Source organism: Euphorbia lathyris, chromosome 2, assembly GCF_963576675.1.
Source record: "Euphorbia lathyris chromosome 2, ddEupLath1.1, whole genome shotgun sequence".
Lineage (NCBI taxonomy): Eukaryota > Viridiplantae > Streptophyta > Magnoliopsida > Malpighiales > Euphorbiaceae > Euphorbia > Euphorbia lathyris.
Genome location: NC_088911.1, coordinates 100,895,560 through 100,904,543, shown reverse-complemented (window position 1 = coordinate 100,904,543; position 8,984 = coordinate 100,895,560). Strand labels below are relative to the sequence as shown.

The 8,984-nt window shown below is 33.9% G+C and overlaps 1 long non-coding RNA gene across 1 annotated transcript; it reads right to left on the bottom strand.

Moving 5' to 3' along the window:
* Positions 1-5,665: 5,665 nt before the first annotated feature.
* LOC136220823 (uncharacterized) lies at positions 5,666-8,772 on the bottom strand. The gene is made up of 2 exons (XR_010684740.1): positions 8,127-8,772; positions 5,666-6,009 (listed from the first exon to the last, which is right to left on the bottom strand). It is a non-coding gene; the product is annotated as an uncharacterized lncRNA (long non-coding RNA).
* Positions 8,773-8,984: the final 212 nt, after the last annotated feature.

The window sequence follows — 8,984 nt, the reverse complement described above, 5'->3', positions numbered from 1 at the left end:
TACAATTAATATAGAATTAAATTAATGAATTTTTATTAGTAAACTTAAAAGAAAGATATCTCTCATTAATATTGGGTGTTGTTAAACATAGCTTCAATTTTCCACCTCTAGCCCCGTGAAAGGACGAAAATACCTTTTGGGGTTTTGAGGTGGGAAATGAGGGAAAAATACCTCTCCCAGCACGCGGACGTGAGGTAATCACGCCAATCACGCCTTACCACAGGGTGAGACGTGAGGCTATCACGTCCGCACCTACGGTGAGGTGTGATAGCCTCACGCCTCATCCTGTGGTGAGGCGTGATAGCCTCACGCCCGCATGAATAAATCCCAAAAAAATTTGTTCATGATTGTGGTTAACTCGAATTAACCGTTTAGAAATAAAAATTACGACATTTTAACTCGGATTACCCTTTAACAAATAAAATTTAACAACATAAACATTAAAATAAAAATTAATAAACATAAAAGAGTACATATAATATCAAAAAGTGTTAAAATGTAATAAAAGAGTACATATAATTTCGGCATTTAGTTCGCCCGACGCCACTCGTTCATAAACTCATCCATCTCCCTCTTAATGAGTGGAGCATCCTCGTCAGATCGGTGGGTAGCCGCTAGTTGGGTGACACGCCACAACCAGCTAACCCACTGCAAAAAAAAAATAAAAAAAAATAAATATTAAAAAAATAAACATATATAAACTAATACTAAATAATAATATTAAATAATAATAAACTTACAAATTCGCTGTTGGCGCGAGCATACTGGACCGGTCCATCCTGTGGTGCATGAAGGAGATGAGGATGAGAATATCGCATATACCAGTCCATGTAAGCAGCATCACAGGTAGTGAGATCATATCTAACTGGCCGGCATCTCCTCCGATCAATGCCCCGAGCCGATGGAAATCTCCGCCAGGTATCCTCAACTATGACAGAGGAATGCGTGAGCCTGTAGGATAAAGACCTCCATGGTCGTACTGCTTTATCAGGTCTAATACGCTCAGTTGGGATAGACTGAGTATATCCGACCTGTCGCAACGCTCGATCCGACATATACGGCTCGACAATGTCTCTACACCGTATCCAACCGGCGTAGGACACTCGAAGCCGATCATCATCAGGGACAGGACCATAAGGCAACCACGTCACCTGCAAAAAAATAATACTCAATAATAAATAATAATATACTATAAATAATACTTAAATTTTATAAAATACCTCTACTGCCGTCATACGGTCCAGCTGCCCACGTATGGTATCTAGTCGTCGGTCGTCTTGCCTGGTACCCCGACCTCCCATCTGCATGCACGAGTCTGGTCAGCTGGGATCCTGTGAGCTAGTCTATGCGACCGGAACACCGGAAAATACTCGTATATCCACGCATGTAGTAGGGTCAAACATCCGCATATACCAGAACAGTCTCCTCTGCTCGGTATCCCCAGCTGCCGATACAACGTGGCAAGTGTAGCAGACCCCCATGAAAGTCCAGCTGCCCCTCTGACACCGCCGTAAACCTCAGCAAGATGGGCCGGCCTAATCATATCTCCACTCTTGTCAACAAACAAAGTGGATTCAAGCATAAGCCACATCCACGCTGTGGCCCGAGTAGCGTCATCCCTACCTCGATGACAAGCCTATGTACATCATCAACAAATACACCTCCACCACTCCAGAGATGTCGGGTCGGCGACAGAAGCTGCTCCCGATTCACCCCGAACATCATCATGAACATGGCATGCAACCGGTCAGTAGTGGGAGACTCGGACACCATCGCACCGTCGATCGGGATACGAAGAATCTGCCACACATCATGCAGTTGGATAGTCATCTCCCCGAACAGCATGTGGAAGGAGTTCGTATCGGGCTGCCACCGCTCCACGAACGCAGTCAACAGCGGAGTTTCGAGGTTCTTAAACATGATAGATGGAAGGTGAGACAACCCAATCTTCTCGATTATATCCTTCAGCTGTAAAATGACACATATACAATTACTGAATGTTTTTTATTCAAATACAAATTACAATAAATGTTGACAAACTAAATTATTCTTACATCGGATGACGCACCAGAAAACCACACCCACAAATTCTGACATGCTGTTGATCTGTTGTAGCATGTCAGAAACGACCGAAGCTCTCCTCCAAGCATTCGTGAGGCAACATGTCCTAGAAAACTAGGAATCACGGAACCATCACCGGGACCACCATCCACCGGTCTACTAACAATCCAGCTCTTGTCCTCACTAGCTTTGGGACGTTTGCTAGTCCCTGAAATATAAAATTATACTAAAATTATAAAATTATACTAAAGTTATAAAATTATACTAAACTATACTAAAATTATACTAAAACTATTAAATTATACTAAAGCTATTAAATTATACTAAAATTATACTAAAGTTATAAAATTATACTAAACTATACTAAAATTATACTAAAACTGTTAAATTATACTAAAATTATACTAAATTTATAAAATTATACTAAAACTATTAAATTATACTAAAATTATACTAAAGTTATAAAATTATACTAAAATTATACTAAACTATACTAAAATTATACTAAAACTATTAAATTATACTAAAATTATACTAAATTTATAAAATTATACTAAAACTATTAAATTATACTAAAATTATACTAAAACTATTAAATTATATTAAACTATACTAAAGTTATAAAATTATACTAAAGTTATAAAATTATACTAAAAAATACATGTACTCGTAAAACGACCTCCTCTGCGCTGGGTCGGCTGCTCATCGACATCCTCACCTTCGCGATCACGTGCAGCTGCAGACTGTCGCAGTACCTGGGCTACCACATCCAAGCAGTCCTCCACAGAATCACTACCAGGTTCTCTGTCATCAAAATCCGTCGCCCCCTCTGATCCACTAATATCGGACTGATCCACAATCGGACCCCTCCGCACCTGCTCTGTCGCAACCCCTCTCCGCCTACGACCAGATATATCAATACCACGCAATCTCGTATGCCATGGTGTATCATCCTCGTCATCCATATCTAGACGACGAGCAGATGACGGGATGGATTTTCCCCCCATAGTAGGCCGCTCCGTCTACAAAAAATTACACTAAATTAATATAAAATTGTAACATATAAATTATAAATTACACTAAATTAATTTAAATGTAAATATAATTAAAAAAAACACCCTCGGGCTTATGAACATCACGTCCGAACCACTGGTCGGGCGTATGAACATCACGCCCGATCTATGGTTCGGGCGTTTGAACATCACGCCCGACCTATGGTGCGGACATGAGGCTATCACGCCCGCACCACTGGTCGGGCGTGATGTTCTTACGCCGGAACCACAGGTCGGGCGTGATGTTCATACACCCGACTGCGATTCCGGCGATTTTCAAAAAGCTCCCACAGATCTCAATTCGAAGCGTAAATCAACAAAATAAAACCGTAAATCTTACCATTTTCGCTTTCCCTTTACGGCTTCTGTCACCATCCATGATTTGGTTCAAAAATTATTCCGGATTTGATCGAAGAGTCTATATGGTTCTTGAGAGGTTTTGTCTTTTTTCAATTTTTGTGCAAAGGGTAGTTCGGTCAATTCCCGATGCTTGAGGTAGGAATTTGTGGCTAGGTATAGCAATTCACCTAATATTTGAAGAATAACTTATAAGCCTTAAATAGTGTTATTTTTAACACATGGATTTATTGTCATGCGCATACATTGAAAACCAAGAACAAAGTTTGGACCGAACAATCAAACTAGAAATTTTTAAAAAACTAGAACAATTTATATTTTATATTTTAGAAGAAAATTCAATTTTTTTAAAACGAGAGTATCAATTATGCACATACCATGATTAAAGATAATTGTAATTAGAACCATTTATTTTGTAATTCAATTAATATAAATAAGACTTATTTTTGCATTTATATTATACATAATATTAAGACATTTGTGTTCTTATTTATTTTTATCTATGTTTTTCATTAATCTTTATATATAAATCTTGAGTATAATTATATTATAATTCATAAATTAATAATTTTATTGTAATGTATAATTCTGTAACACATTGTTAGCATCAATTTGCTTATTCCATTCATTTCAACACGAATTTTCTATCAATTTGTCATCTAGATTTAACCATGCACTTAAATTGGGGTTCTTATATTAAGCATTCGGTCATTTGGAGGACCTCCAATTCACATTTGTACACATGTATTGTGATCCGACTGAATAAATAAAATAGTGAGACCTTTTATAATATCCATGCGTCCATATTACACATGTCAAAATATGTATGAAAAGTCCCCTATTTGACATGGAGAACCATATGCTTCTAATAGTTTTTCCTTAAATTGAGGTATCAGAATAGAATTAAGCACATTTCCGCTATCTTCAAGGAATTATTTATTTGGATTTATTTTATGGGCATGAATCTAAACCTAAATTAGTTGGCTATGCAGACACAGATTACTTATATGATCCATCTAAAGCTTGTTCACAAACGAGATGCTATTCACATATGAAAGTACAACTATATCTTGATGCTCTATACGAAGAAAATTATTGCAACTACTTCTTCAAATCATGAAGAGTTAATAATGCTGGAAATTCTAAAACCGTTAAAACGTGTGGAAAATCATTTTAACATAGAAAACATTAGGATCTAACATGTAATTAAAGCAAGGTTAAACATATCGTTCTTTATGACTTGAATTTGATCAATTAAATCTTTAATTTGAGATAGAAGGGTTGAAACGTGAACCCTCTCTATTATCACACACGCCCAAAAGATCCACTGGTTGAATGAATTGTATGCTAGCACCTTGAAATCCCTCCAAAGAATTCGATCACCTTGCGCAACCAAGGTTTTCACTTAGAGGGAAAATCACGAATCAATTTAATTTTCTAAAATGGCTTAATGAAAAAATCCTATCATTTTCCTTTTATATACTCATGGTTTTAGTTAATCTTAAATTAATTTATCCTAATTAATTAAAATAATAACCATTTCTCTTAGATCCCGTTTAGTAAGATGTAATAACCTTTGTAATGGAATGACCATTACATTGAATGCCAATTACCATGTTGGTTGCACATTACAATTTTGTTGTAATGGAATGAGAAATCAATGTGTTAAATTTTGTTCAACAAATCTTGTAATCTCCATTACATAGAAAAATGACTTGAATTCTCATTATATACAAAATATGTAATCCTAATTCTTACTTTCAAAGCTCCGTCAACATCTCTCATTTGTCAAATCTCATATCTTAATCTAACTTCTCATTCACAAAGTAGAAAAACATAAAAGATTGAAAACGAGAAAAAAAGAAAAAAAAGGGAAACCGGAGAAAAGGAGAAAATAGAAAATCGGTGAAAAATGTTGCAATTGAAATTTAAAAAACGAGAAAAATGTAAAAAAAAGCATGAAAAAACAAAAAATCATACACAAATTTATTGAATTCAGTGAATCTAATTTTGTATTTTATTTCAATTCGATTTATTTTTTGTTTTTTGCATTTTTTGTGTTTTTCACGTTTTTATATTTTTTTTATTTTAGTTAAGCATATAAAATTTTATGATTACAATTAATCAGGAAAACATAAGTATTGTAATGGTAATTATATTCCATCATTTTCTTTTTATTTGTCAAGCAAACATGATAATAGAATCACTGTTCCATTCCATTACATTACAACTTTGATTACATTACGACTTTGATTACATTACATTGCATTACGCATACCAAACGGACCCTTAATTTTTCTTCAAACTCCATTATTACAGGCTTACACATATACATAGATATAGCCTTATTGGAATACAAAGCTTATATGCTTACATAACATGTATTAAAATTTCACCTAATTTCCGACTTGTTGTGTTTCTCCGGCAGCACCATGTCCAGGAATTCTGTTATATCCACCTCTCCCCTTTACGTTTCCATATCCGCCGTATCCCTTCCCTTTCTCAGTGAAACCATCCACTTCTACTTCTCCATTCTCTTCTGCATTTTTCAAACATTCATTATATACATAATTCAATCTTATTTATGCTCTACTTATCTTTTTTTTATCACAAAAAGTTCAGGAGACAAGGGAGTAATTCAGTCTACAGGTTAGAAAAAGCCTCAACCCAACATCAGGGCCGATCCTAAGATTTTAGAGGCCTAAGGGCGAATAACCAAATGCGAGCCCTAATAAATAAAGCACAAGTAAAAAATAAATTATGAAAGTTAATTGTGCAAAGAAAAATTTCTTCAAAATGATACTTTTTCTATTACACTTAACAAACGATCTAATAAAAAATATATTTCATATGGAAAAAACATCTTATATCACTTTAATTAACCAGTTTCTCATACAAAACAATGTCTACGAATATTTTTAGATGCAAAATCACTAATAATATTGTCTACATCAATATGTCCTAACATACTTCTCTCAATACATAAAAAGCCTACACCATTTAAATTTTCTTGTGACATTAATGATCTCAAATAACTTTTCAATAATTTTAACTTCAAAAAACTTCTTTTCAACAAATGCAACGGTCACTATCATATTTTGAAGGATTCGAAAAACAATTGAAATATTTGGATAGCAATATTTTGTTTTGACAAACTCAAGAAATTCAAATGCTGACATTGATAAAACCAATTTTAGTTTTTATGTACTTAACATTTTAAGAAATTCTATTTAAAATATCAGATAGTTGTAAATAGTTAGTCTAATCATGATTAATATGAAATTTACCTATAATTATGTATCTTTTTTTAATCTGAGTAAAATTAAAAGCCTACTACTATATTTGGACCCTCCCTCATCATTGGGCCTTGGGTAGACGCCCCTCCTGCCCATGCTCACGGACGGGCCAGCCCAACATAAAGGCTTATATAAAGATATAGATATACAGTGACGGAACTAGAAATTTATATTTGGAGTCTCTAATTAATTTTAACCTTATGATCAGTGCTGGCATCAACTTTATGGAGTTGGGAGAAATTTTTTAATGTCTAGCCCGTCAGGGCTGATTAAACTTTTTTTCCTTTCCAACAGCCTAAAACTTCATGGTTTTGGCATGTTGAAGGTTAAAAAATGAAAAATGCTCAGTCTGAAAGGAACAGATATATCTTTACTGTTTTATAAGCCGAACACTAAATTTTTAAAAATTATATAACTTTTACATTTTTATTTTAGTTATGAATATTTTATAATTTTTGTAAATTAAAATTTAATCCAAAAATTGATTTTGGGAAAAAAAGTTCAGTTAAAAAAGATTAGAAAGATAAAGAGCATAGAAAGTAAACAATAATAATACATTAATATAAATCAGTGGATTGTTAGGTGTTGAAACCACTGCTATTCAAGGGTGGAGTTGATAGCTATCGTTGGTTAGATCTTCTCGTGAGGACAGGTATAAATTTAGTCTTTTGGTTATTGGAAAAAAACAAATTTAACCTTCACGTATAAAATAATACAATCTTAAATCTAAGGGTTAATATACATATTTGCCCTTGTGTTTTCTTGAAAAAACAGATTTGCCCTTAAATCAAATAAACCCACAAAACTATCCCTGGATTTTCCATAAACCTGCAATTATACCCTAATCTGACGAAGCTGCTAAACGGCGATAACATCAAACCTTCTTATCTCCAGAAAAACTTCAGAACGAAAAAAATATGCACATTCAATTTCGATTAAAAGCAAGTTAGAAGAACAGATTGGTCAAAATTCATTTTCATAAAAGCTCAATCAACCTAATAAAATGGCGTCTAAACCTCCTAATTAATCCAAAAGCAATAGCAATAGAAAACAATAAGAAACCAAATGAATTTTGATTGTCGTCATCCAATTTTTTTTGGAGACAAGAAGGTTTGATGTCATCGCCGTTTAGCAGCTCCGTCAGATTAGGGTATAATTGCAGGTTTATGAAAAATTCAGGGATAGTTTTGTGGGTTTATTTAATTTAAAAGTAAATCTGTTTTTCCGCGAAAACACAGGGGCAAATATGTGTATTAACCCTAAATCTAACATTTAATGCAATTTCAATTTCAAGTTTCCTTAAATCCAGGTTTAATCAGCTCTTCTAATACAAAAGCTAAATGAAATGAAAATTACTTACAAGCAAGCTCACGAGCCGAGACATCAGAAGCAATGAGCAGAACAAAAGCAAATACAAACCCAACAAAGATTAAAGTCTTTGAGATTCCCATTTTCTTAAACAAGCTGAGAAAGACTTAATTGGATTATCATGGAGCTTTTGGGTACTCTATTTATAGTAAAAACTTTGGGGATCCCTATCATATATTAATCAAATTGGCTTTTGTAATTACATACAAATTCAATACTCTAATTAACCAAATTCAACCTTAATTTATCAAAAACAGAGAAACCGAAACCATCCATGGTACGTAGAAGTGATTTCGGCGACTGAGGCGGCCAAAACCATACTTGGAGATAGTTCCGGCGGTCGTGCAGGCTTGAGCCCCTGTAGGCACCCCTTATCTCCATCCTTGATCCTAATTTATAAATTTTAAATCTTAAAAAGAAACCCTAAATCCTAATTTATAAACCATAAGCTGTACAAATAATCCTTAAATCCTAAAAAATAAATCTAAACTCTATAAAATAAATACAAGGCTGTAATTTAGACCATAAAAAATAAATTCTAAATCCTAAATTATAGATCCTAAAATATAATCCCTAAACTCTAAAAATTAAATCCTAAGTCCTAATTTATATATGTTAGATATTAAAATATATGACACGTTAACATCCCACCGAACGTGTAGTATAATTTCTCAAAATTGAGAAGTGTAGATAGGGGATAATAGAAAATTATAAATGTATTATTTAGGCTTAATACATCATTTGCCCCCTGAACTTGTCCAAAATGGTTGATTGGTCTCTTGAATTTTCAAAGTGTCTCGATAACCTCCTGAATTTATATAAAATGTTCAGTTAGCCTTCTAACTTGCGT